The following is a 24,329-nucleotide window of genomic DNA, read 5'->3' as shown; positions in this document are numbered from 1 at the left end:
AGTGATAAATCCTGGGGAGGTGGCAAATTTCCCATGCTTTAATAGAGTCTCACTTGAGACAGTTGTGTTCAGTTTGTTGTGCTGTGCAGAGGCTTGTTACTCAATACCTCTCAGTTTAAATGAAAGCTGCTTTTGTCTGGGAGCAGGAGCTGGAATGCTAACACACACAGTACCCATGCAGCATGCAGCTTCCTTGGCTTGTGTGTGGTTAGGTGCTGGTCTGCTCAGCCAAAGATTTTGATCTGCTTTAAATCAAGATCTGTTGAAATAAGCACACCTCTCTCAGACACTTCATCACTCCCTGATTTCTAAGCAAAATCCTTATCAACCTGTTATTTCTCCTTTATAAATACAGTGTCTATTTCCAATGAAGGATAAAACATTCTTTTTGGCATCCCAGGACCATACATTGTCCCAGCTTTGTCCAGAATGGTACAAGCTCCATTTGCAAAGTATTCTCTGGAATAAAGAAACAAAAATCTGGAAATACTGAATGTTGTCATTGCACATTAATGGATGCAAACATTTTATGTTATTAGAAATAATCTTTTGGTTCTGGTCTTTTATTTTTTAATTTCAAAGGTCTTATTTTCATAAAACTACAGATATACTTTCTTTTCATCAAAAGATTCATTTTGACAAGCATGCTTTTTCACTTAGAAATACTCACCCAAATTTTGTTTAGAGCTTTGGGGATGTTAGTTCAAACTTTTATTATCCTTGTTTTGCTACTACTGAGAAAATGAAGAACAGGAGATAAAATAGTGCTTTGTCTCCTTTTCTAAACAGCTTTTTAAGGTTTTGCACTTTGTGCAAAGACAGAAAAAAAAACAAAATAGCATTCATTTCTTTCTTTTTCTTTCCTTCCTTCTTTCCTTCCTTCCTTCTTTCCTTCTTTCTTTTTTCTTATGTTCTTAGCACTGAACTGTGCTTATAAAGAATTCCATCAATATTTTGGTAATTTATTGTTTATCATAACATTTATTTGTTTGTTAAGACTTTAAAGCAGTATAAATTACTCTGAAAGACAGAGAAGCTAAAGACAATGTCAAGAAACTATTATTTTTACTTTAGAGTGGTATTTTAGTCTACATTTTACAAGATCCCTGTTCAAGGTCATTAATAATGTGTTGTGTTTTCTAAGAATACTCTATGCTTCTTGTAAAGCCAATAAAATATGACATGGTAATCATGAAGATAATAGCATTATGTATATAAGCAAGAAATAAAATTATCCCTCCCAAATTTGTTCACTGAGATTTAACATAAAAGACTGAACATTCTACATTGCATCTTGCTCCATACCTCAGTCATAGTGAAAACCCATCAGTGAATGCAAGTAATTATTCATTGGTTTCATTGGGCTGCAGCTGAGATCCTATAGATTTAAATTATTATATATTTTTTTGGGGAAAAAAAAAAAAAAAGTTAAATTAAGTACAAAATGTATTGAAAAGCTATGTACAGTTTTCACATTTCCAACAGCTTGCTCAATTAGAACAAAAGACCTAAGATTTGTATTTACCTTTATCTTTGAACTGAGTCTACTGTACCAAGGGTGACTTATATTTTTAAAAACTTAAAAGCAAGAATTTTTTCTATTGTCTTCATTTGTTAACACATCTGTGGGCTACTGTTTGAGCACACAAAAGCATGACATGAAGTTAATTTTGATTTCTGAATGCTTTCATATTTCTACATCCAAAGGACTTGTTGGTAATGAAGTACTTTAAGTATTTGGAAAAATACTACAATGGGGTTAACTGTTCAACAAGTGTAGAGGTCATGATGGGAGCAGCCTTCTGCTTCTGCAGTTGCGGAGTTCACTATTTTGTGAAAAGAGGAAAAGTATGAGGCAATAGATACTCAAAAAAGCAGATTTCACCATCCTCAAAGGGTGATAGGTAAAGCCACAGGGAAACAAACAGGCTGGGAGAACAGAGGCTGGATAAGCAAGCCGCTACTGGGGAAGGTTCTGCTACCCATCCAGATGCAGAAGACGGCAGCTAAAAAAACCACCATAGCTGCAACAGTAAACACACTGTTACAGAGGAGAAAAGCAGAAAGGCTATGACTGTAAGGAGTAACAGGAAATCCTTCTGTAATTGCACTACTGGTAAGAGGAAGGCTGAGAAAGCTTTGGTCTGCTGCTCTGAGGGGAGGAAAGATATAAACAGAAGATGCTGAGAAGGCCAAAGTGTTTAATGCCTTTTTGCAGCCGAACTCTCCTCAAAGGACATCTGCTACCAGATGGCTCACACGAGTCACACAAGTGACAAAGGGCTGGAGGAAAGAAAACACAAGCACTTAAGTTTTAAGATTCCCAAATCTGCTAGTGAGAATGCAGCCTGATAAAATTCGTCCTGAAGCATTAGACAGACTAAGCCGAGATCTGCTGTGGGGGATTAACCTCATGTGAATGTAGCCTACTGAAAGTTAGGCACCCAGTGGAAACCATTAATCTGCTTTAGGGTGGGATGAGTGGCTTTCTCCATTTAAACCCACCCTTAAGAAGCATCAGGGCCAGGAGGGCACCCCCAGCCGTGTCCCTGTCCCTTGACTTAGGGCTCCCCCATGTGCCCCAGGCCCAGGACCCCGCATCAGCCCCGGGCCTGTCAGCCCCGGCCTCAGCCAGGCCGCAGCAGGGCCAGGCTCCAGCTCCCCACAGCCCTGCTCTGCAGGAACACTTAAACTGAAAAATATATTACCAGGTTGTCCCCCTCCCTTTTTAGTAAATATTAGCTAAACAGGGAAGGGAAATATCCACCGACCCCTGTAACAATGAAGATTAAATCTTTTCCCTTGCCTGCTACAAAGTGTGGAAGAACCATCTGAAATATCTGCGTCTGGCACCTGTTCCCTCCACATCCTGACCTCCGTGCAAAATGACTTTGTTTTCCGAGTGTGTCATTGAAATGAAGGTATTCACTCCACGCATATCTGCAATACTTGCTCACCCCTTAGAAACTGCAAGTATTCCGCACCTGGCAGGTTGCATAATCTGGCCCGATGAAAGAGAAATATGGTCTATAGGTCCTTAACATAGCCCTTTGATCTCTCTTCTTGCCAGCAGCCTGTCTCTCTGCAGTTTCCTTTTACAGGGTGATTTGGAGGTTCCTTTTGAGTAGCTTACATTTTATCTCTTGTCGGACATGAAATAACTCCACAGGCTGTACTGGAGGGAACATGTTGTTCTGCTGTCACAGGCACAGCTGCCTGGGCAGAGGAGACTATTAACAAAGGCGTCCAGATAAAATGAGCAGATACCTGCAAAAAAAATTGCTATCTCATTAGAGATATCCTATCTTGCAACATAGTGCTTTTGAGATCCCGTTTGGCTAGCGAAATATGAAATAAAAAGGAAAGACATGCAGATGGTCTATTTTAATCAGTTTAATTAAAAAGGAAGGCTAGTACCTACTTTTACTTCCTTTCATTTTAATCAAGCAAAAAAATGTTATTTGTGTACCACAGGCAGCCAAAATAGTAGGAAAAAACTGCTGCACAGTTTTATCAGCTTAATCTTTTTCTCCTGCATGTCATTTGGCATTTGCTCTCAGAACTCATATGGACAAAATCCTTAGAAAAATATTCAAAGGGAGCACTGCCAAATTTGGTGGCTATGTCCTAGTTAAACTCTCTTTCCTCTTTTAGCTTTGTACTGCAAATGGAAGTCACCCAAACAAGAATGTCCATCTGCAGAAAGGTTGATTACAGAGGTGCCTGATTGGTACATCAAACGGACAGGGATCTGTGATTTATTTATTTTTAATTGGAAAAGTACCAACCCCTTATGAAATGTACCTCTCGTCCAGCAGATGTAACTGCAGTGGTGGCAGTAGAAGAGTCAGTACCATCTCAGTCCCATTACCCCTGAGTCAGGACGGGAGCCACTCTTGCCCTGAAAAGAAGTCAAAAAAGTTAGTGTTTTATTAATTTTTCTTCAACTATTATTAAAAGTTATTGAATACTGAAAGGCCTGTTTATTTAGGTAAATCTGGATCACAAGTGGAGAGTGATGGGATAGTCTTTTTGCCTTTGAAACTGCCTACGGTATGATGGCTAGAAAACTCTGAGAGATGGAGAGAGAGTACATGAGACAACATGGGTATATCATGTCTTGGTTTATTCAGTAAGAGAAAGGGTAAATCTGCTGTGGTAATTGGATAGTGCTCCTATTACTAGTGGTTGTTCCAGGAAAGATGGTAAGCTAACTGCGTAGGCTTTCACCCTTTGCAATGCCTCTTGTTCCTGTCTTTTTAGTTATCATCTTTTTTTTTTTTTTTTTAACATTTCCTTGTGTGTCACCATATTTTGCTTGTATTTTTTCCTTTGTCTTCTTCCATTTATTTTCTGAGATTTACTCTGTGTATTGATAGCCTTGAGTATCAAAAGGCAGAGGTCCAGCAGTTGAAAGCTGTAGGCTCTTCATAGAATAAAAACCCTTTGAGCAGTTCTGGACAGAAATGCATTAGCAGAGTTATATGGACAGGTTTATCTATCTGAAATCAGTCTTGGTTAAGAAGGCAGTACAGAAGCACAGAGTACAAAATAGTTTTGGTGTGCAAAGTGTCATTGTCTAGTGCTTCTCTGTCTGCCCTGATTTCAGGCTATTGATGCTCTTAACTCTTTCATATGGGGTGTTATGTTCCCTCCCATTGCTGCATTTGTATTTGAGTGGCTAGCCCAGTTTTGCTCAGAACTGTTGGTTTGCTTTACAGAATAGTCTGGGAAATGTTTAGCCAGAAGGCACATCTTTTCAAGCTCATTATTTACTCACGTTTACAAAATTTCCTGCAAAATGTCTACATTTGTGTTAAAGTAACTTTAGAAAACTGTTCCCAAAAAATTGCATAAATTCTGTGTCAAGAATGAAGCATTCAAGTCCTTGCAAAGTTAACCTTTCTCCTTTTTGACTTCCATGCAATTTTGAAATGTTTTCTTATTTACTACAGTTGAGGACCTTATATGGTCAAACCAAATTTGTTCACAACTTCAGCAATATGATTTAATTTTTGAAGTCAAATTATAACTTTATAGAAGAGACTAACGAAGAATAAATTCATGGAAGTCAGCAAAGAAGATGAAATTTTCTTTGAAACATTCCGCAGTGCTCTTGTAATATGAACTCCGAACAGTGTGGATTTGCAGACCACTGGATGTCACTTTTGCTTTACGCTTATAGAACAAAACCTTGAATTAGAAGGCCTTTAGCTTTTTACATGGAGACATATTTCTGATGCAGTGCCTGTCACCTGGAAGAGGCCTGTCATCCTGAGAGTGCCTGTCATCCTGAAGAGGATGTCACCTGGTGTCTTCTACTTCTCTACTTCCAGACAAATCTCCCAGATGATTACCCTTTCCTCTGTGTCATATCATGCTAAATGAGGACAATAGAAGTAAAACAACATGTAAGAAAGATATAATCTAAAAGCAGTGAAGGTTCTGTGAGAGACACTAATCGAGGTCCCTTTCTGTGCAGTATACAGTGAAGAATGGTATGTACATGACTTCTTTGATCACAGTAGAGGTGACTGTAGTCCTCCAACCAAGGCTCAGGTAGGAAGCAGTACAGAAACACAACCTGAAATATCTTTTTAAGGTCCCTAATGATGCATGATGATGGATTCTTCAATTACTTTGCTGTATTTGCATTACATTATTAAAAGACCATCCTAGGGGAAAGCACAAAAGACACTGTTGATGGTGAATTCTTCAATGGCTGAGAAAGAAGAACACTAGAAAGCAATTATTACTTTAAAAAATATTGTATCATGAAACCCCTTGCATGGATATTCATTTTTCTGACGAGACTCTTGCCCCTGTATCTCCCAGAAAGAAGAATTTGAATGTTAAATTTCTGTAGTCAACTATTGAGGTGGAAACAGCCTGGAACAAGAAACCAATTGAAGTCTGCTTCTAAAAACACTGAACATATGTTCACGTATGTTTATGAAATTTAACAGAGAAAAATTGGTATGATGTGGTATTTTCAAAATGAACTGCACTTGCGAAAACACCGTGTTTAAAAATGACATAAGGTTTCATAGATTTTCTAGTACCACTGCAGGCCTCAGTTGCCATAGGAACAGCTTTGAGGTGCCAAGTATTTTTCTAACATCAGGACTTTACCATCTATTTCCTCCTGCAAACATCATTCTCAGTAGCAGTCAAGAAAGAAAGGTATGTAGCAAGCTACGAAAAATGGTAAAACTATGAACCAGGAACACACAAAACATCTACTCATAGGGTGGACAGAATGCCCAAGGAGGGCAATTTTTTTTTTAATGCAATGACATGAAACAATAGTACCACAATGAACCATTGCTGCAGTTTTAAGACCAAATGCTAAAATATGAGGTATGTGATATGTTTTTTTAAGCTATATACAGCACTTGACATAAAAATAGATTGAAAGCAATACCCATGAGATACGATACAGCACTGCAGGTTCAGAAATCTTTTCAAGATCGGTAAACAAAAAGGGAAATAAGTGATGCCATTTTTAGTCTTCTTCAGTTTCTATGGATACTGAAAGCCAAGCTTAGAAACTGAATGATGCATGTTAAATATGGTAAATGAATAAATTTGTAAATAACAGTTTATTCCTGAATGTTATTCTAACTCCCTGTGCTTGAGTTTCCCATACACAAGCTAAAGATGAAGTAGAGTATAATTACCTGTTAATTGCTTTTCAGAAAACAGATTGCAAGAAGAAATTTACAGCATTAGGCATGAAAACATTGGTTTATAGTTAAACTGAAGAGTACAATAATACACATAAGAATCAGCTGTTGAGGCTCAGTTCAGTTACCCAAATATAGGCATCTTGCATAACTTCAAATGAAGCGAAGGTCACCCATCCTCGTCTCTACCTGCCAAGTGTGTAGGACTCCCACAGAGTCTGTGTTATTGGTCTCTGATGGGTGGCTTAGATACCCCAGAGCTTCTCAAATACCATCAGGTACCTAAGTTAAGCAATTGAATCACTCTCTTAGTGACTGAAATAGCCTTCAGGCTACTAGAAGGACAACTAAACAAATTCTGGGGTTGTGCTCAGGCAGCAAACAATGAACTGAAGGAATTATACTGGGGTATGCTAATTGTATAGAGGAATTAGCAGACAATGAATGGAGAAGTTCATCTGGGAAGGGAAGATGAGAAAAAACTTTGGGAAATGATGCAGTGAACACAAAAAAAAAAAGAGACACAAGTTTTGTGTTCAGATAAGATCAAGACTCCTGATGTAACTTGCTTGTTTCTTGACGTATCAGATCATACTGGTACAACTTACATTTGAATGATTATCTGGCACAGAATACTGGAAATGATTCAGTATTTAAGTACTGTAACAGGCTAAGCTCCTTTTTCCTCACAGTCCATGTACCTTGGCTCTGTGAGTATTCCTCATTTAAACATAGGCTTTGTTTTTTTAAGGTGCTATGCAAGCCATGCTGAGATTTTGTTAAAAGTATGCATTTTTTAATTCACAGGAGAACATATAATTTCTTTACCGACAAATATATAAATATATATATATATATATAATTAGCCACTTGTTGAAATTGAGGCAATTTGATCTCTTCAGGTTTGACACTACTCTACTGCTGCTCTTCTCCCTGTGAGACCACCATTCAGTTGTTGCTTCACAGAGACGTCCTCTTCCTCAGCTCCATCCTCTGGCTTGCACATGCTTGCCTGGAAGGGCCTCACCTCTGCTGGCCTTTTGGCTTCATCAGTCCTACCATCTAGTGCTGAAATGGCAAACACACCAGCATCGCAGCCACACCTATGGGTTTCTTCCAGTTACTACCTGTTTATCCCCAGATAAGATGTTTCTCTTCATTATCCCAAAGTTTCTCTTTTAGATCACACCCATAAGAGGAAATCCAGAGAAGAATTTGCTTGACCTGAAATTATGAACTGTAAACAACATACACTTGAGGAGAAGTCTCAAATGTCCAGCATTCCCCTGGATCTCCTCTTTTTGTGGTCTCTACCCTCCTGAAATTTTGGCACAAATCCAGCAACTCATTTATGTGAGTATTAGATTAAGATGATATAAATGGCACTAAATCTGTCTCCCTTTTTCTATGTAAGAATAGGAGAGCACTTTGTGTCAGATGAATTAATTTAATTAAGGTATTTTGTGAACACCAAAATCACCTTCATCATCCATCAGTGTCAATAATAAATGAAGAATGATTAATGTCTTGCCAAGTGAAGGTATTGTGAGAGTCTGAAATATAACAGGGTCCAAACACAGTGCATCACATTTGTTCAGTTTGTCAGATTATTATTTCCTTTCTTTTTTTAATCTTCTTTAGTTTGATTGTTTTCTTCTTTTGAAGCCATGTAAAACTGTCCCAGGTTCTATCTGATTTATTTTGTTTTATGCTTATCTGAGAAAAATTTTTAAGAAAAACACACAGCACGTGAAGATGGATGCTAAATTTTACCAAGATTACTTCAGTCACCACAGAAGAAAAGCAAGTCTTCTTTAGAGTGTTACTGTAGAGTGTAAATTCACACAAGTTTTCATTTTTAAAGAAGTGATGCTGTATTTGAATCATTCAAGGAGTTAGCCAATTGCATATACATAGCTTATACTGTCCTGTGAGCTCTGCTGTGGGCATTTAGCTGTAATAATTTGATCAGCTTTATTGCTGTAGAAGAAGAGACACTTCTGACACTTGCATTCACATGTATTTCCTCCAAAATATTCCAGAATGCTAATTAACCTGGACAGCTGTAGCAAGCAAATATGATGGAGGAAAATGCAATAGATTGAAAGAAACACAAGCGTTTTGTCCAGTTGGTTTTGTTTGGGACATGTGTAAATAACGAAATGCACATTGCAATGTGAGATACGTACAATAGCTTGACAGAAGTTTTATATCTGGAATTAAACTTCTCCCAAGCTACAATGAAAAGCCCCAAACAAATCTCTTAAAAGCTCTTTTTGCACTTCTTTGCATCAACATACATTTTCAGGACTGCATCTAAGACAGCCATTGTATTAACATTTTTGCCAGTATTTACTGTGTGAATTAACTAATTCTATCACGTGGTGTGAACTACAGTGCTCTGGTTTTTAAACTTATTATTATTATTATTTTCCAAGAGTATAATTATGCTGGCCTCCAAAAAGGGATTGGGCAATTTTCCCTGTTTAAAGGGTATGACGAAATGTTGGAAGTATTTGAAGCCCAAGGAGCTTCTGAAAAGATTTATAGAACTTACTGCTATAACTGTCTAGCCCTGGAGAGCTGCCATTTGGAAGGGCCCTGCTAAGACTTTGAACTTAATTTGTCAGCATCACGTCTTTAAAATGCAATCTGCAGCACTTCAGCTGTCTCCCCAAAACTACAGAACCATTACCCTGGTAAACTGAGGCATATCTGCATGAGTCTGGGATCTCACAGGAGCTGGTTACGAAGAGATTCACTTGGAAAAATAAAATCTTCATCTGCTGGAAGCATCTTCTGTCGCTCCCTTGCTGCGTGCTATTGGCACGCGGCAGTCAGAGAGCAGGGGCTTTGTGGTTCCTTTATGCCCCAATAATCCTGGCTACTCAAATAGCCCTTTGAGACTGCTGGCATCTACACTAGCCTTTAAACCCTGCTATACACTGGCCCTGACAGGCTTCCAACCAGGAGAAAATAAAGTTGGCTCAATGCCGTGTTTGCACAGCCTGGGTGCTGCACTGAACACTCTCGTCCTCACTCTGATGATCCCAGCTTGCATTTGTATCGAGGTTTTCGCAGAAATGGCAAGGCTGTATTTTTAGGTAGTGCGTTCGTAGTATTTTCCTCCTGCTCCAACTGTAAGCCAAATGGTTGGGAGGCTAGCATCTGTGAAATGTTGCATATTATTAGGTGGTACATAGGCTATAGTATCACTGATGTAATTTCCAAATTCAAAAGGCTGTTGCATATTAAGAAGTTAATAATATTCGTGCTGTCAAGGGGCAACTGAATTTCTTCGGCTGGAAGGGCACTACTGATCAGCTGTCACTGAAGCGACACATGGCTTTTTAAGACAGAAATCCTTGGCTAACGTATTTGCTTGTTTTGTCAGGAACCATGCCTGCACACTGTGCCTTCTACAGACCTGTATGTATTTTCCAGCACAATAAGAAGGGCTTCTAAGACAACCTTAAGACTTTGACATTGACAGCTTAAGCCATCAACTCTAGACTGATGCATGGTCTAAAATAACTATCATAGCTATGTCACAGGCTAAATATCTGGAGTCTGTTTCTGTCTTAGTGAAAACAAAATCTATTCTGGATGTGAGTTGCTGAATTTTTAGCCGAAAGTAAAAGCTCTAACCAAGCTTAATTTAAATGCCTCTGGGTATTGACTTAAGTCATTTAACATTAGGATAGAAATGAATGCCATACATATTTGTAGGTTGAGATTTCTCTCATTTGATTTTTAACACAGTATTTAAGGTCTTCTCCAAGAAATACTGATTGAGTGAATTCCTGGTCCCAATTAACTTAATGGCAAAGCTCCCAGTGATGTTTGTGGGGCTGAGATTTAACTCATAGCATGAAAGTTGAGAGTAACTCTTTAACTCATTGGATAGAAACCTGAGATCTAGTAGGAAGGGCATATATTAAATAGATAATAAGTTTATTTCTAGCCTGTATGCCAACAAGCAAGCAATAACATGTTTATATCATTTGCAATGACACAAGGAAAGCTACTACTCCTTGCAAGTAATACAAGATGCAGCAATATTTGTCCCACCCATTTTTTTCTATATTTGGAAAGATTCTGAAGTATTTAATTTACTTCCTGAATCAAGATAATAGTCACTGCTCATAAGAAAAAGAAATCCCTTGATTATGTCTTTAGATAAGGCAATTCATATTTAATGTGAATAATTTTAAAACACACAAAATAAGTAGGAATTTCTATGTATACATATACTATTTTGAAAAGAATCATCTGTATTCATGAATACTTTTCTGATTACTGTGTGACTGTAAATTCTAGAATAATTCATCTGTTTCAAATAATAATGAAATGAAACACAAAACAAGTAGATTTCTAAGCAGTTTTAAAATCAACTATATAATCTTGGGAGACACTTCATTATCTTTTTGAATATTACATGTGCCTTTGTCATAGCATAAATAAATAAATCATTTTAAGAGCTTTTCACATATTACCAGTGCAATAAACAGCATGAAAGTAGATAGTCAGCCACCTGCAGGGACTTACACGCTAAATTACCTGCTCTGACCTGGAGAGAAGAGCACATGTTGCAGGAAGGCAGAGCTTGGAGGCAGCACAGACAGGCGAGTTGTGTGCATCTGATTTGCTGGCTTGGTGTCCTGGTAAGTGAGTCTGTTAATAAAGAGACAGCTCAATTTTAGAAACAGGGAGTCCTCCCGTGCTGATTGTGCCGCACGCAGTACATGAAGCAGGGTGGTCAGAGGAATGTTTCCAGTGTCGATTTGTTTCTTCATCAGATGAGTTTGGCAAGAGGAGCTTGTGGACACAGAAACAGAAGGGCTGCCTAATTATTAAATATATGTATACATATATATATATATGTACTCTGAAGGTAAGAAAAGTGATGTTCTTCAGAGGCATTTCCATCCAGGAAGCATCAGTCCCCAGAAAGGGGGCTCCAAGGAAGAGCTGGGCTGGCTACGTTTTAAGTAAGACATGGTCTCATCTTACTTGAACATCTTCCTCACCTAGTGTGGTTGCTGTTCCTATGTATGTCCTGTTTTTCTTGGAGAAGCCTCTCTCGGTCACCGTGTTTCATTTCCTGGGCCCAGCTGCTGAAGGGCAGCCTCTTGCAGATGTCAGAGCCAGTTGGACCTGCTGGGGAGATGCTGCTGAGCACTGGAGGAAGCAGGGCTGTGGGTGGGAGGATGTTGAAATCCCACCTGGAGAGGGAAGGTGGCCTGCAGCCCGCCGTCAAACGAGCGGAAGGGGGAAAGGCTGGTGAGGCGATTTCCAAGGAAAGGAGCTTTTCAAGTAGCACATCTTTTTTTTGTTTGTTTAATCTGCATATTAAAATTAACCATGGAAATATGAGTTATGTAAAAACTTACTCTGACTTTCATCCTCGAATGAAAATGGAAATTTGAGTTTAATTGCTGTTTAAATGTCTGGAATGAAATGGCTACCGAAGGTGTTCAAAGATCCATGGTCAAGACATTTAAAAAGCTTCGAGTAGGAGCTTTAGTTGACCCACTGAAGTTAATAGCAAGATTTCCATTTGCATCAGTGAAAAATACATCCTTTGGCCAATCTGCCACACAATTTCCTGGTATAGGGCTGGACCAAGAACTGGGCTAGGGCTACTCAGTGCAAACCATAGCAGATTTGTATTCAGTGGCTCTCGATCTTTCGGAGCAACAGATAAAAATTTACCAGGGCTAAGCCAGCTAAAGAAGTTTTCCAGTCTCCTTCACACACACACACATCCTGCCCCTGCTTGCTCCCTCCATCTCTTAACACTGAGCTTCATAGCACATACTCCCCATCACACCTCTGCAAAGCCCCTTCCAAATAAAGCTGGCATACATTCAGCCCTGAATGGAAAGACAGACCACTGGTTATTGGGTATTGCTGGGGGGGGGGGGGGGGAAGAGGGAGTAGGGAACACTTTTATTTGAAATTTTTTGTTTTCAGGAGAAAAAAAAAAAAGGAGAAAAAAAAAAGAGTCTCCATGCTTCTTTGTGTTTTTCTAAGGCTGGGAGCCTGAAAGCTGAAAAATGTTCTTTTTGCATCCAGAGACTCCCACAGCAGGTGTGTGCGTCCTTATGTTCACTTCCAGAAGATCTCTCAGTTTGCTCTCCACCTCATCATTAACCACTGACTTCTAATTGTCCTGTGCTCGTTTGACCTCCAGGCTCATGAACCAGGTGAACCAGCAATTTAATTTCAAGATGGAGCCTCCTATTGCTCAGAGAGGATTGTTCAGAAAACAACTTATGCTGCGCTGCTTTTTTGTTTTGTTTTCCCATAACTTCCTATTAAGGAAGAGCTTATGTTACCTTGCTCCTCAGTCACACACAGACGTAAGGCTGTATTACTATCTTTAGAACGTTTCATATCAGCTACATGTTGCTTTAATGACACATGTAATTGCTCTCAGTCGGGATCATCAAACATTACAGTCTAAGAACTATTACAAATTCATTTGTTACTCACATGAATTCAGAGAAGCAAGGTATGTACTCTGGGTTTCAGGGATGTTGTGAATATAAGCGTTGCCCTTGGGGTCAGGCAAGAAAGCCCCGAGTAGGATTCTGTGTGGGCCCCACACAGAGGGTGCATCGATTTTCTAGCACATCACTGGGAAGCAGTCCCAGCTGAGCTTCAAACAGTGGTCTAAGCTGTAAAAGAAAACATCTTTTTCAAAAATTAATTAAATCAAACAAATCAGTTAGATAGCATCACAATGCAGAAATACCACCTTCATGTATAAGGCTATCTTCTTCAGCTTGCATTACAATAACATTTATTTCATGTGAATAGTTAGCATAGAAGAATTAAAAAAAAAAAAAAGTGCCAGACTGAATTTATTATATGTAAAGCAGATAAAACCTGTATGTTAGTTTTTAAGTAAGAACATGTGATTCTAGCAATACTGTTGATGTGAACAGTCAAGGTTATGAACAACAAAGGATAGAATGAGTAAAATAGGTTTATGGCGTGAATCATGCAGCTGAGTTAACACTAAGAGGAAGCAGAGATGATATATTTATCATCGTAATGTGCTCTTCATGACTCATCTAAATGCAAAAAAATAAAGTATGTGAATGATTAGGCAATAAAGATAGGTGTTAAGGAGGGAGGGACAATGGAAAATATCACTAAGCTTATAAAAACAACTTGACTTATTCATTAATTTAAAGATAATCTGTTGCTTTTCCAATTAGCCTAAAAATAAACAGATTTTTTCAGTATGAAAGACAATTCCAACAATTTGGATGACAGTCAAATATGTTTGAGTGACAGGCTACATGAAATGATTTAAGGCTTTATTTGGCACATACTTTTCATGTGAATCAACGTGCTTATTTTTCTTATGATTCCTCACCTCCATGCTTGTAGGGCCATAAATCCAATCTTTCATGTCTAGAAACCAGTTGAAGAGGGGCAGCCGTAATATCTAAAGCATCAAGCCAAACCTGTAGTGTAAAAGTGTACAAGATAATTTTGGGGGTTACAGTTTCTGTTGATTTGGATTTTGTTGAAACTTTATTTTATTTATAAAATGAATAATATTTATAAAATGAATTGCACACTTGCAAGCAGCAATTGTATGGAAAAACTTTCTTAAGTAAAAGGTTATTTAGTACTGCCAATTCTAAATATTCATTTTTGTTTGTTGTAGCTGAAATTTTGGTTTTCATCTGTCACCCAGTTTCTAATTCTCTTTGGCTTTTTCATGTCTGTATGTGGTAGGACAATTAACGTGTTGCAGTCCTATGTCAGAACAACTTGCCACTGGTACTCTACATGTAGAATGGGAAATTTCCCAGTTTCTAGGAGTCAGAAAAACAGAATAATTGGCATGTAGTAGTACTAGGATCTGTCTGGCCAAATGTAAGTATCTGAAACAGGGCTATCTGCAGTTGAGCTATGCTTCTGGGCTACCCTTATAGTCAGTGGAAAGAAAGAGGGTCTTCTAAGATGCACGCTGTTTCATCCTAAGGCAGGGATCTAAAATACAGGGGATGAACCGTGTTTCTAAGCACCTATTTCTTTCCATGATCATACGTCAGACCCACAGGAGACTGGCTCGGGGGCTGATGTCTGAAGTCAGGAGAGATGAATTTCACCCTGAAACTCTGATCTGAGGCTGAGTAACGAGGGAAAAGGTACAGTGGGAGGACACACTAAAACATCTTGTTGTTATAGAGCATGATATGCATGACTACACGTATCATTTGACAGGTTTAACTATTTCTTTTTCTTCCAATGTTGAAAAAACAAAGATAAAGATACCATGAGAGAGTAGCAGGAAGCAGGTAAGTGACAGCATTGACACATGGAAATGCAAAGGAAGAGATATGTGAGAGCTGGGCTGGGACAGGGGGTGTACAGGAAGATCTTACTTGGCTGCTGTCACAGAGGGGCTGATAGTTTCCTCAACTGTAGTCCTGCCACCCCAGTGACTTCAATGGATGTGCACCAGCACAGCTGGCGGAATCACATCACTAAGTGTGGTTAAAGCAAAGCTGAATGAATCCACACAGATAAGGTCAGAGCTTCCCTGAACCAGCCTTGCATCTCTTGCTTTTGGTGTTTCTCTCCTGCACATCTGTGCTTATTTCAGTAGCCTGAAAATGGCAAAACTTAAGCTTCCAGAGCCAGTGCTGTAAGAAATCCTTCCGATTTCTTCATAACCAAGAGGAACCAGAAATATCTCCAAAATACAGAAACCTGCTTTTGAGAGATTTATAAAACAATAACAGCAAGATGCATGTCTTAGAAATGTTTCTTTCGCTCTGTTAGAGATAATTGTTGTAAGGTTTCAGAATGCATTTTCTGGATACTGCTCTTTCTTGCACTTAGCTAATGACGATAGGCAGAACTGAATGAAAATGTGGTGACTTTGCTTTTTAAAATAGTTGTGGTGTTGTTCACTGGCACCCAAATAAATGTCTTCTCTGTGCATCAGCATGCATATCGATGTACGTAAGCACGAATAAAAAGTCCTTAAAGCCTAACTTCCAACTCCTTTGTAAATGCTGAGCTTTAGATACATTAAACTTATTTCATCTTGAGTTGTCAAGTGTAGAAATATGATGAATTCAACAGATCACAAACGGTTTTATAATCCAGATTTTATTATCTGTGTTAGATAGAAATTTAAATAAAAAAAAAATAAAAGAGCATGGCTGTGTTCTGCAATGCTAATCATGCAGAGTAACACAAAGTCATTAGAACATTTCCATTGCATTTTCAAGGATACATAATATTTGTATCATGTACTGACTTCTGTTCACCAAAGTGAAAATAGTTAAGCATACTGGAAAAAAAAAAAAAAAAGAAAAAAAAGATATGTTAATTAGGCACAGTCAGATCAGCAAACCTGTAGGGAATAGGGATGAGCTAGACAGAAAGTACTTTTTATGCATCTTTTAACTGTCAGTGTTAGGAAAAGACTTGCTAATCAGTAGCATTAGCAGGAACAATAATTACTCTGTTAATTCTCTGGTCTGAGAGTATGGGACAGAGTTTAGTTCTGGGCTGTGTCCCAGACATCACATGTAATCTTGTGCAGATCTTTTCCAAAGTGGCCTTTCCTTCCCAATTCCTTGATTTCTGAGAACTTGGCCTGAATTTCAGATGCAGTAGATGTATATAGACCCTGTTGATGTTAATTGAAAATTACAATGCATAGCAGTCTTGAAAATAAGTTTCCAAGACATGTCAATGTGGTTAATCAGAATTTAAACACCCCAAATCTAATGATTGCTTGGAAGCGCAGTCTTAGGGATGCCACCTCAGTTTCTTCTTTTGCAAAATGGACATAGCATTTTACATTAATTACTTGACAGTCTTTCATAAAATGACTTCATCTTTATATTTTAATGTAAATACATAAGCTACAAAAATGGATGAGGAGTGACATAAACATTTTAGATAGGTAATTTCACATCGATTGCTGCATATGGAAACTTATTCCTTCCAGATTTTGGTAATGAAAACAAAGTATGTGTGAAAAATGACTGTGGGGCTCCACTAAATCATTTACACGCAGTGTTTGAATACTGTTTCCCATAAAGGAGCAGAAACACTGTCAGTCTTGTGACTACAGGACTGAGGAAGGTAAAAGATAGCATCTTTGGAATGAAACTGGAGAAATATGACTCATCCTTCTTTGTTGCTTGCCAAGCTTACCTTGACATTTATTTCTTTGCTGGAGTGCAGAACATGTTTACAGAAGTTTACTCCATGCAAATGCATCTGGATTTCCTCTGAACTGTCAGCAGCTTGCACAACCAGGAGAGAGATTCAGTTTTGCACCTCACGGCATATTCTTTGTTCGTGATGGTAAATTAAATGCTTACGTGAGTCTGATTGTTGACAGCATGCATGGGCAGCCTCATATTTTGGAAACTTCATATCCCAGTGACAACTCTGTAACCTCTCCTTGTTTTTACAGGATGAAAACAAACCTTAGATTCAAGCAGGCTCAAACCTACCTGGGTAGGAGGTTGGCATCTCAGGCCGTGTATTCAAATGACAAACACTGCAGAATCGCTGGAAGGATCGTGACGGTTTAACAAGGTTTATAGGGTTTTCACGATTTAGGCCACATCTGCAGGAGAGGAGTTGAAACCATGTATTCCTGATATGTTTCAACGCAAAGCAAAATGCATTCATTTAAACAAATCATGAGTGATTTACTTTGTATGCTACTGACAAGGATTACTCAAGCAGTTAGGGATCACCTAACTGGGGGATGGTAATTTTCTTCATACTGTTTTACTGGAGTGGATAGGGGTCTGACCAAACCAAATTTTAGCTTAGCTTTATATAGTAATTATTGATACAAATATAACTGGCATTTGCGTGGTTTCAGCCTTCTGAACATGTTCATAAGGACTTTCTGTTTGTAACTAGGCAAACGTAAATTTAGTTAGATTAGTGCAGGTTTTACAGTCTAGACAAACTATCTTGGTACCGTACAAATCAAGGCAACTCTTTTTAGCTTCCTCGGCATTCAGTACAGTTGTTGTGCAGTCCCAAAGCAGTCATCAGCATAAAACTAAGGAAAGGTCTCCATAACCTAAGGGATCTGGGCCTTTAAGATGCACTCTGTTTAGACATTTACCAGTACTCATAGGTGTGGTTTTTTTTTTCTTCTTCATTAAGTATTTTTGTCTTGTAATCACACCACCAAATCAAAACCTTTTATATTATTGTGTATGTTATGGAAGAAATAGGATGGGTAGTATTTTTCTCATTTAAGCAGATTTTTTTTCTCATGGCAGAAACAATTAATTTAATAACATAGTTTGCATAATAACATTTACTTATTATTATGTTATGCCGGCATCAGAGAAGTAAACCAAATTTTTCCACAAGCTGTGTATTACCTAGAGAAATTATTTACTCTTCGCTACCTCACATTTAAAAAATGAAAGAGAGGGAAGAAGAAAGAAAAGTTATATTTATTATTGCAAGAACTATCTTTACTGACAGCAGCATCACAGGCATATTATATCATCATCTTTGTAATTAGTTTAAAGAAATCTGAAGCTGCTATACTATATAATTTAACTGGGCCAGATAATTCTAGCCTGGATTGTATCTCCTGTTATTTGTTGTGTTTGGTAAAGGTGATTATATATGTTTAAGTTGTATTAAGTTTGTAAGATGTATTTTGTATACATCTGCTTGATTTTAATGTTGTATATGATTGACTACATATGTTGCTTTTTATTTAGTGCTTTTGCTGCATGGCGGTAAACAGAACTATCCAAATAAGTAAACAAATGAGCCCGGAGGGTTGTGTGGATACTTCACAGTTCTAAGGAACCCATCCTCCCAACGCAATATGTTTTTCTATCAGTGAATAGTGGTGCCAGGCTTCTCGAGTGTGAACAGAACCACCCTCCTGAGGAAACTTATATGCTTAATTTGAGCTAATTTTTAATATTTGTCCAGTGTTTCAACTTTAAGAAAGTTAATGGAGAGCGATAAGGAGCTATTTTAAGGTATACCATTTATTAAGTGTAGTACCAAATAGTTTTTAAGTACAGTTTGCTTCTCTTTGTTTCTATGTTAATCTTCTCCAGGAACAAACAGGATAATTCAGATTTTTGTATATGAGACCCTTCTCCCACTTTTGGCCAGGTTATCAAAACAATCGTGCTGCTGGGGAACCAACCAGATTAAAGAGTAATTCACATTTACATCTTTTTACTAGTCAGGATCAAACTTCAGCTATAAACTATGAACCTGCTCACTTTATAATGAAGTCAAAGAGAGTCATACCTCCTCAGACCATTGCTTATAATCAACAGTTTGCCGAAGACTCTAAGTGCAATTTTGGGAATAGTATCTGACCTGAATATTCTCTGACACAGAGGTCAGAGAACTGACCTTCAAAATGCCCCCCACAAACACAGAGGTTACAGGAACTTACTAATGTACAATGTGGTACTGATGTTCCCATTTACTTTGGAGTCTTGTGCCCTCATGCCATTTATTCCATTAACCAGCAGAGAACTAAGAGCTAGTTTTGATCCCTGCATAATTAAATGAGCTGAAATATTCCTCCTATGAATATGGACCAACCTAAAGACCTAATTTAACCAATGTGAGTGTACTATCACCAAATATACCTCAAATGTTGGTTTGGCAACTTGTATCTTCAATAATGTCCTTTTTTCTTTTGTTAATATTTGACTAGCAGACACCAAAAACCTAATGCCCATTTCAGGAGGCATTAGCGCAATGACAGGAATAGTGTGGCTAAATCTATGTAGCATTCCCATTAGGGAATGCTACATTAGGAAAAAGCCCTATTTGGGGGTTTCCTGTAATCTAAGAGGATGTTCTTGAACTACAGCTTCACTGTAGTGGGCATTTCCAGGCAGGAAACACTTCTTACCTAGCTAGTAGAATGACAAAAGGCAAGGAACCCCCTCTGTTCCCTGCCTACCTATTGCAGGGCTGCCTTTTTCCCAGCATTTATCAGTTCTCCGCACTGCAGCCATGCCTGGCACAGCTCACTGTGCCACCAACCTGGGCAGCTCTGTTCTGTGCTCTGCACATCAAACAGCTGCTGACAGACATCACCTCCACAGCGGACCCACTGCCTCCACCCTTGCAGGTTGTAAATACTAGAGGTACCCCTGGTTCAAGTGGACGACTTCCCACCATGTGATAAAAAAAGTCCTAGATCAGAAACAAAGAGGTAATACTTGTAAGATGATTTAAGGTCTTAGTCAGGTACAGTATCCTTTGGAAAACTGTAAGAATTTGCTTAGACAAACAAGATAAGGCGTATTTCTCTGGTCAGACATGGGCCAGAGATTGGGAACTGCTGGCTGGTCATCAGACTCAGCCTCTTCTGGGGAGTGAAAAAACTCGAGGTTAACTTACAAATTTCTCTTTAACATGAAGCCTGAAGTGATTTCAAGGAAAAATAATGTTGTCACTTCAAAGAAACTTGTGTGAAACCTCCAGGAAAGCAGACTGGCTGGAACCTAAGCCATCAGAGTCCCACCAGGTTGACACAATATGTTGTTAAAACCGTTGCTGCAAATATTTTCAGCATGGAAGGTGACATTAAAAACTAACATATATACAAAACCTCCAAAAGTAGTCCTGTACGTCTAAATAACTCCAAATGCATGGTGCACAATGAATTTACTAGAGCTCTCGGACAAAAACCTCAGATTCTCTTTGTATCCCCGGACGCTGAATCTGTGGTAAACCACCTTTTCAGCAATTCCTTATGTCTCGTGCAGGTCTATATCAGATAATTATATCAAGCCCTTATTTATCTGGTTGTTGACTAGCATCTGCTCGGCTTGCCACAACAAACAAGCTACGTGATAACAATGAGATTTCTTTTGAGAGAGTTTAGTTGGTGCCTCCGCTGAGACCAGAAAATTGCGTATTAAACCTCATAAAGAGAATGTGAGGAGGTTGTTATTAGATTCCTGTTTTCCATTTGATTGGCTCTTTTCTGTAGTTGACAGAAGGCCATATCATCATAGTATTTACACACCACATGAACTGTATTACTCCACAGATAGCCTCACTGAAGTGGCTGACATACTTGTGATATGGAAACTCCTGCGTTTGAGGTGGGGTGTTGTTAGGATACAAGATCCAGCTTTGTCTTCTCAGCTGCTAAGAAGGCTCTCTTCAAAGGACAATCGTTGCTGGCACTTTGCAGTGAGGAGACCAAGTGAAAATTTCCAATTGCACGACAGATTGAAGATCTGACTGTATTCCACAGATCTCTCAAGTACTCACTTCTCAATAAAGCTGCAGATTACAGATGCTCTACCCATTCTTAGGTTTGGATTTGTAAAGAACAGTAAATGATGCTCCAATACGGCATGTTATTCTTGCTTTATTTTTGATACAAGGTATATACACATTTTATAAATAAAGAATGGTGTTTATTACAGCATTTATTATCATGTTTTATAATTTTGTGTTCATAATATTTAGAGTATGTAGTAATGTTTATTCTTTATGCAGTAGCAAGAGCTGCTGATGGGACTCATCACCTCCATATTTAAATGCTGTTACAGTATTTTCTGGGAAAATTCCAGTGATAAGTGTAAGATCGATCACAGATACAGGCACAGGAATAAATGTAAGAAAATGAATTAGAAATATATACTATACTCATTTTATACATTTTGCATATCAAAGCATTGAAAACAATCCTGTCTTGATTAAACCCTCTGATTTTTAGTGTAACAGAGCAATGGCTTTCAGAGAATCTTTTTCTTTCTAAACTATCACATGGCTTTTCGGTAAGGAGCATTGTTGCACCTTCATTGCCTCCCACAATTTATCAACATTACTAACGTAATAGAGAAAGAAATATTTTATCAGTTCTTGACTTAGTTAAGGCAGAGATAAACAGGGTCAGAGTTGCTGCCATTTGACTGAGGTAAACAGCAGAGAAAGGTATTATATTTTCACAAAATTTATCCTGAATCGCTATCATAATGACCTAGGCCTTCTTCGCTGCTCCTGAGCTGATCAAGGTTGAGTTAAGCCTGTGCTTAGCTGGAAATCCTCCAAGAAAATATGCAGTGCCATGGAAAGCAGTGTTGGTGTATATTGGACCCTTCCTTCTGACTCATTATTAAACAAATTCTCAGGCCAGTTGCTAGGAGGCAGTGTGCGTTTGAGGTGCTGTCTCTTCTAATGGACCTGCTATTTATTTCCTACTCTAAATTTTTGTGTGGCCTTTTAACTACTTGCCAGATATTATCCCAGAAATGGCTAAATTTAAGCGGTGAGCAATGTGATGCCTATTTAGGTAATGTACTGTTTTAAACTATGACTGTAGGCATCATGAAGTCTTAGAAGATGTAGCTGCAGATATAATCACATAGGGAACATTCAGGATCAGGCAGTTTAACAGCAATTATTAGGAACTACACAAAACCTGCCATATCCTTTGTGTGTTATATGATCATTTATGATCATACCAGAATAAAATTTAACTTTTAAGACTCTTTAGTCCCCTGAAAACAGACCTCTGCTGCTGTTGAATTTTGGGCTGGTGGAAGCCATTAGCGTAATGGAAGCCTATGGTCTTTTCATTCCAAACACAGACTGAGGAATCCAAATCCAAATCTATCCTAGTGCAGCAGCATATTGTGACTTATTCTTTGCATTAATTGGTTCAAAACCTTTTTGAATTTAATGGCAGTCTCTCTACTGACCTCAGAGAGTGCTGGGCTGCACTTTGCATTTGGAGACTTGATTGCTAATAACCCGAAGGGATTAAGTGAGTGCTTGCCGGTAGCTCATATCAGAAAGAGTCTAGCTCCAATGGAAAGAAAAAAAAAAGTAAACCTAGCATGGACTCTCCCCTCCCCCTTTTTTTTTTTTTATTTTTTATTCTTTTGGTATAGAGCACTAAGTGAACATTGTTTACCTTTTCATAAATGAAGGCTTTAAGATTCAGTCAGCTGTGTCTGCTTTAATAACTTTTCTTAACAAGCATTTTTTAGAATGGTAGGAAAATGAACATACTGTAATTCAGATAATGGGGTTTCCTCATTGTTCAAAGATATCTAGTAGCTGAAGATGGTATAGACAATGTACCTCCAGGAAATTAAATTTTGCCATATTACTTAGTTGCAGATGATACACAAGATGAGTGGCTGAATTTATGCAGTCTCTCTCTCTTTTTTTTTTTCATAATTATTTGTATGGAAAATAGATTACTAGTCATGATTAGCTTTCCATTAGCTCTTCCTTTAAATAAATTGTTCAACGTCCTAAAAGTGCAACCCCAACAACTAAAGTTCTGTCAAGACTCTTCCTTCACCATTAAAATTTTATATTCAGAGGAAGCCCTTTGAATGAAATAGTCTGCTGCATTTACTGATGGATCTTGATTTCTAGATATGTGACAAAACCAGCCTTTACATAACCATCCAATGTGGGTTTGTCCTTATGAAAAGAGGACATGATATACAGATCTGGTAAGTGGTGTGAGCAGGCATCTTGCCACCCCACATTGCCCTTGGTTGTGACCTGTGGAGCGTGGCCCCTCTGCCCAGTGAGGGGCCCAAGTCAGCAGGGCGCTCACCGGCCAGGAGAGGAGGTCAGCAACAAGGTCACTCACACAGGTGTGGGTGGGTTGTTTTGTCCTTACCCATTAGTGACATGTGCCCTTGCAGCAAAGAAAGGCTGCCTTAAGGTTCATAATATGACTCCCATATACCCATGGAAGAGAAGACCAAGCCTGACAGCGAGAGAAGACCTCTTCCAGAAAACACTGCAACCAGCCCCAGCAAGAGATCTTCTCTAGGGAAGGTGCACTAGGCCAGGATCCATATTATGTTGCATGTGAGACTCCCTGATTTTGATTCAGCTGGTTCAGATGGAAGAAGTCAGAGCACTGTGCAACAATAATTGCTAGCCAAGGCACTAATTGGAACAAATTGCCCTTAGGGGGAAAATTAAAACCAAAAGGATACCACTTCCCATCTTTGCACTACTGAATCCATTTACAGCAACGAGTTGTTCGTCACGGCGGGCAGCCAGGGCGGCGGGCTCTGACGCGGCACTGAAACCGAATGATTTTCAGCAGGTACCATGAGGCCACTCCAATACATTCCTATTTCATCCCTGAACTGCAGAAGAATGAAAAGAAAATGATTAGAACAAAGCTAGCGGGCATATGGACAAATATAACAACCTTTGCAGAGTGAATTCTTGCCTGAGAAGCTTTTTAGTGTTCCCTGAAGGCCTCACTCTGTATGTGTCCAGGAGGGGCTCAAATTTGTTACAAAAGGTAATTTTCCTCACCAAAATCTCTTAAAAAACCTCAACTCTCTATATCCTAAATAACTGGTTAGAAGATAGGAAACTGATTAGAAATAAATGTCCAGTTTTCACAATGGAGAGTGGGGGGGGAGGAGTATCACCAACGGTTTTCCATAGGGATCTGTGCTAGGACTTCTGTTGTGAAACATATTTATATGTGACCTTGAAAAGGGAAGCAAATATGGTGATGAAGTTTGCTGACTAAAATTATTCAGAGTAGTAAAAGAAAAAACAATCAGCAAAGAGTTGCAAAGGACAGTTGCAAAGGATATAGTGGTACTGTATTCTTGG

The 24,329-nt window shown here is 38.6% G+C and overlaps 1 long non-coding RNA gene across 2 annotated transcripts; it reads right to left on the bottom strand.

Moving 5' to 3' along the window:
* Window positions 1-812: 812 nt before the first annotated feature.
* On the bottom strand, window positions 813-13,466 carry LOC121068681. Of its 2 annotated transcripts, XR_005819029.1 has the most exons (5): window positions 13,185-13,466; window positions 11,247-11,360; window positions 3,805-3,901; window positions 3,134-3,267; window positions 813-2,283 (listed from the first exon to the last, which is right to left on the bottom strand). It is a non-coding gene; the product is annotated as an uncharacterized LOC121068681 (long non-coding RNA). The 2 variants fall into 2 exon arrangements; XR_005819028.1 differs by having other exon boundaries at window positions 813-3,267.
* Between the last annotated feature and the right edge of the window lie 10,863 nt (window positions 13,467-24,329).

This window comes from Cygnus olor, chromosome 1 (assembly GCF_009769625.2).
Source record: "Cygnus olor isolate bCygOlo1 chromosome 1, bCygOlo1.pri.v2, whole genome shotgun sequence".
NCBI classification, from domain to species: Eukaryota; Metazoa; Chordata; class Aves; order Anseriformes; family Anatidae; genus Cygnus; species Cygnus olor.
This window is presented reverse-complemented; position numbering and strand designations above follow the sequence as displayed.